A 6,230-nucleotide genomic window follows, 5' to 3' on the forward strand; every position below is an offset into this window, starting at 1 on the left:
ATGACTCTGTGATAGAATCTTTAATACTTCATAATATTAGAAGTATTCTCATGTTTTTTTTCACTCAAACGATAAACTAGTGAAATGCTCAGACAAAAGTGCAGTATATCTACAATTATGAGTGAAACGATGTCCATCTTATTGAAATACAACTTTGGAGGTTGGTTGGTGTTGCTAGAGAAATTAGATTTCGATATATCATGTGTTTTATTATTAGGGGATAAGATTACCACAGAAGTCATTGAATAAGGTACATCATTGAAAAGACAAGGTAACAAAGCTTTCATATGATATATTACATGACAATGTTGAAGAAAAGTGCAGTATATCTACAATTTTGAGTGAAAATATGTCCATTTTAATCTAAATCTAAATTTGGGTTTGGGTTGAAGTTGCGAGGGAAATTAGATTTCAATATTTCCTTTTTTCATAGTTGGGGATCAATTTACCACAGGTGTCAGTGAATAATGTACATCATTGAAAAGACAATGTAATAAGCTTTCATATGATATATTACATGACCATGTTGAAGAACTATATAAGATCTTGATTTCGAAAACAGGTCAAAATGGCGGCCATCTTGAAATTCAAGATGGGCACCATAAATGCTCACAGAAAAACTTGAAACATCATTTTTCTTTATGAGTTTACTATTTCGGTGTTTTTAAGCATTGTTGCAATTATCCTAATCATCCACTTCAGCAACATCATTTACCACCATATCTCAATAAGCACTTTTCGTCAAAATTGGTTTTTGGGGGGTGGGGTAACACTGTATACAATATCTTAACCCCTATGTAATATATTTTCATTTTGTTTTTTGTATAGGACAGTACAATGGTTAAGGCAGATTTTAATACCCAGTTACAGTGGTTTTATTGTCACAATTCAATGGAATTAGTGTTTTACCTACTCACAAGATTTGAAAATGAAGTAAAAAAAACTGAATTTTACCAATGTTTCCAATGAGAATTAAAATAACAATTAAATGAAACAAAATGTTTGCAAAATTCAGATAACCGAACATATTACCTGTAATCAAAGACATAATTGGGATAGTTTAATGACTTAATAAAAATGTTACAGCCAATTTTGTCAAATTATGCATTTTTCCTTCAATTTATGCAATTTTGACCCCCTGAAAATTCCTGCACACACTTGCAAGCTTACTACCCAATGAACATTGTGTACAGATACCTCCTTTATGCAATAGAAAAGGTTTAAGGTATACAGGAAAATTTGGGAACGAAAATGTAAACTAAGCCTCTTTTCCGATGGTGGCCAACTGACTATGACTATCTACACCAGGGAACAGATGAATGATACAGTCAAAAGCTACCGTTACAGTAGATAAACTGCGACGAAGCTATATCATTTATTAACGACATACCAACGCACAACAGCCACAAACAAGGGCGATGGTTAGGGCCCGACCACGTGATAGGCAGGGGTGGCGTGGAGGGGTACACACACTAATAGCACACTGGACAGTTGCATGGCCCCTCCCGAGGAGTAATTCCACTGACTACTTGAAAAGAAGCTTGGTGTTGTACATGGTATGGTTCTGCTGCCTTATCCCATTGGGTTGACACCCTGGAACCTCTGGCAATTAATCAGGCGATTACGCGTAATTAACCTTGATTTGAGCGTTATAATTCATGATGTACAGCCTCGTATGACTAATAATCATCTGTGGTTGTAACTTATTAATGACCAAGAACCTCTCCGAATGTGCCTGTGTTAATGTGCGCTATTCACCTCCTTGTGTACTTATTATATCAATCGGTAGTAGACTAGCCACATTCACACTTTGTATACATGTCATACCATCTCTGTGTCTACTTGTCACATCACTGTGTCTACTTGGCATATTATGACTGTCTACTTGTTATACCATCACTGTGTCTAGTTGTCATACCATCACTGTGTCTACTTGTCACATCACTGTGTCTACTTGGCATATTATGACTGTCTACTAGTCATATCATCACTGTGTCTACTATTCATATCATCACTGTGTCTACTTGTCATATCATCACTGTGTCTACTAGTCATATCATCACTGCGTCTACTTGTTATATCATCACTGTGTCTACTTGTCATACCATCAGTGTCTACTTCTCATACCATCACTGCGTCTACTTGTCATACCATCTATGTGTCTACTTGTCATACCATCACTGTGTCTACTTGTCATACCATCACTGTGTCAACTTGTCATACCATCACTGTGTCTACTTGTCATACCATCACTGTGTCTACTAGTCATACCATTACTGTGTGTACTTGTCATACCATCACTGTGTCTACTTGTCATACCATCACTGTGTCTACTAGTCATACCATTACTGTGTCAACTTGTCATATCCCATTGTTATGCTCAGTACATACCTTACTGTAGGCTACTTGTCATATCATCACTGGCGTGCACTAGCAATATATTCGAGTTAGAAACACCCAAGAAAACAAGAATATAATATTATATCCTCTCAAGCATAGGGCTTTACACGATCCCTTTGTACCAGGGGTCTAGTTAATGGTTGGTATAATAGCATAGTGTCAATACTGCTGACATATATTAAATGCGTTTGGTGTCCACTTTTGTAGCGTAATTGAATGCCCTACGTAATTATAAGAATCAGAATTCTCCCTTTTCCAAATCAAGGACCAAATAACAGATCCCCATATTCCTCTGGCTATCAATCAGCCCATCGACCCCCACCCCACGCTTAGCTTGTCATTTACCACTCCAACCATTCCACTTTAATGGGGTCCCTTTCTAACCCCCTACCGCATAGCACACATCACCCTTCTCTTCCCTCACACTCCATCCTCCCTACTTACCACCGCATTGCGTTGTCACCTTGCCTGCCCACACCCTCACACCCTTCCCTATACTTCATTAGACCACCCGCCCCTTCCCCTCTTCTCTAAGTTCATGACCCGCCATCCCGCGAGACACCTTTAATCCGGGCGGCATTCGTTGTCCAACTCATGTTTTATGTATCTTCTTCACAAACCAATAAGCAGGTGCGTCATCCCCACACAAACAGAGGGGTTATTGTATTAGTTATTCACGAATCCTTCAAATAATTAATATGAATAAGATATACGTCGCCAGTGTTTACGTTAGAAACAAATTTGATTGCGATGTCAATTTTAGATGCTGGTGATTCACCAGCCACTGTTCTGTTGATACAAGGTCCCGTTAAGCATGTAACGTGCCTCTATTTAATGCTAACTTCAGAAGCGAAGACGCCTGTCTATCAGCTTGGTGGAACACACTGTTGGCTGCCTCGATATATTATTGAGAGTCACCACCTGGTGTTAACAGAAGCATGACCTGGGAGACATTGGTTCCAAAGGGCTCACTGAAGCGTCACATCAAATGCAATGTTAATGCTGATTAAACTTTAAAATTCCACCTGGGATACCTGCAATCAAGGTGGGATGAACAAACATCTTTGCTAGAGAAATGCTTACAAGGCACACGCGCTCTACCGTGCCTTGCTTCACGGTAGATGTTCGAAGTCCCACGGCGAAGCGTACGTTGGTTTTAAATTATTATTTAAAAGCTCTGTAAACAGCAATTTGGACACCAGATGCGTCAACAGACATATATTCTATCAATCAAAAGTTCGATTTTCGTTTGAGTTAAAACAATGACGTCAGCATTTAAAATAGGATCGTTTTGAATATTGAAGCCTTGAGCTCACCTGAAAAGTCCGTCCTTAAAGTTCAATTTAATGTTCCTAGTAAAGCCTGCCATCTTGTGTGAACTGACTGGAAAATCCTGTAGACTGAAGTCGGATTCGACTTTCCATATTTGGTACATCTTATTTTCTGCAAACACATGTTGATATTTCTGTAACATTGACAAAGGAAGCATTGAAAATATATCGGGCCAAGTGCAAAACAAGGTATAGCGGGAAGCACTCGTAAATCTAAAGTCAGTTTATTTATTATGCTTTCTCATAAACACGTCATGACGCTTCGAAGGAGTAGAACCCTTTCATTAATATGTTATATGCCATTGTAATCATGCCGAATATAAAAAAAGTAAACTGCCGGGGAAAAGAAAGTAGACACCCACGTTTGATGGCGGCTAAATATGAAACAAACAAGAAATGGTTATTCGATGATGATGTATTGGACACAGATATCATAGTTTTGTTCTGGATTTTAAGACTGCAGTGTCCCCGTTACTCTTTTCAGCCAAGTAATGTCTTGATTACGTTTGTAAATTTTTGGTCACATCCAATTTTCATTTGCCAGGTTGTTCAAATTTCAAATGTCCTTTGTCAGGCAGTTTAGAACGATTAAAGGACCGAGTGTGGTGAAGCTTGGCTTTCACTTGTGTTTGGATGTTATCAACTCACGTTAGCTTAACGTGGGAAAAGAATCTTAACTGATGCAGGCTGGAGTGTTCACCACTGTAGCGGGACCAAGGAACAAGACTACGGTGCGGACAGACCATGTAGCATTATTTAGAATGCGATGAATTAGAGATTCGAGTCCACACAAGTGCACTTGGCACAACCAAGGGACGTAACTCTGCACAACGGGTCTCTGACCGGTCTGCCATCCGTGTTTCAACAATCGAAGGAAGTTTGTATCCAACTGTTTGCAGAGCCTTCGCTCCTGTTCAAAATTAGGTCGGCACAGTGAACACGTGAAAACATGCTTCATCAGTGATGTGAATGTGTTTACATTCCGCAGCCCAATTCAATTCCACGGGGACTTGTAGAGGCGTATACGGTGATAAAATTTCCATTTCATCAAGTCAAATGATCATGATTTGAACAGCATCGAACCACGAGGGACCCATGTCTAATGAGATAGTGGCGTATCATCACAACACATTGGTAGCTGCGCGTTGTTACGTGCCTGTTGAAGCCGGGTACTCCAGAACGTTGTATTGACTGCCTTGCAGGGTCATCTGAGTGGTAGGATAAGAATCTCCACAGCGTAGAAATACATGCATATTTTGACTAGGGTAAGGATGGAACGGTGCTGAGGGGTATTGCTTCATATTGTTCCTTAATTTAGTTGTCTTAATTCTTTATTACACGAACTCTTGGGGGTTCTGGGTGAGAATACATATCCCCAGGAACTTATGCTTGTCGCAAGAGGAAACTTAATGGATCGGGTGATCCGGTTCGATGACTTTGTGTTTTGCATGTCATCGTATCCCAATTGTTTGGATCGATGCTCATGATGTCAATCACTGGAATCAATAATGTACATATCGCTGTCATATTGCTGGAATATTGCTTGTGCGGCGTTAAACAACAAACAAAATACCTTAAAGGGAAAGTACATGTCACTGAAATCGGTTATAACGAATATTCGGTTGTCACGAAGTCGACTGCATTTTGGAAGTTCACGTTATTTATTATTGGATTAGGTATCCCTGTATAACAAACTGATTTCTTTAATTTCACTCCGCGTTCAGCAATACTCTTGCAATATCATGGCCGGGGACACAAGAAATGGGCTGTATGTATCATTAGCAGATATGTGATTAATTATACAAAGGTTATCAAAAGTGTTGGACCATAGCAAGAGGGCATAACCGACATGTGGGGAAGAGTCACGCAAAGTCGACCCGTGAAGATCCGGGGTCTTCAGCAACCCATGCTTGCCTTAAACGGCGACGATGCTTGTCCTCAGAGGCGACCAACGGGATCGGGTGGTCAGGCTCGCTGACTTGGTTGATGCCTGTCATCGTATCCCGATTGCGTGGATCGATGCTCATGATGTCAATCACTGGATTGTCTGGTCCACACTCGATTATTTACAGACCGATGGAATATTGCTGAGTGTGGCGTTAAACAACAAACAAACAAAAAAACAAAGCAAAGTCAAAGAGGTTCTTATGATACATTTTCCTTCAGTGCCTTATTTCACCGAGTGCCATTTTCACCAGGAGGCCCTTTTGGTGACCACGAATCGCTGTACAGAGTTGTGTCCCTTAGTCGGGTCTGGATCCTGACTGACCTGTTTCACCGATGTTAAAAACGTCCACATCGTGTGTCATCTCGAACTTGACTGACTCCCTCTTTAAGCCGACGCGTCGTGATATTACTGAAATATTGAAAGTGGCATTCCTGTATTCAAAAACTCATTTCATCCAATTCTTCTAACGACAGAGACGTCGTCACTAGATTGTGAACGCTGCGACTACCTATTGCCGATGCTTAGTTCCGTACTACAGTGCGCCCGGGATG

The sequence above is a fragment of the Haliotis rufescens genome, unplaced genomic scaffold (genome assembly GCF_023055435.1).
Source record: "Haliotis rufescens isolate VD_foot unplaced genomic scaffold, xgHalRufe1.0.p SCAF_2, whole genome shotgun sequence".
Lineage (NCBI taxonomy): Eukaryota > Metazoa > Mollusca > Gastropoda > Lepetellida > Haliotidae > Haliotis > Haliotis rufescens.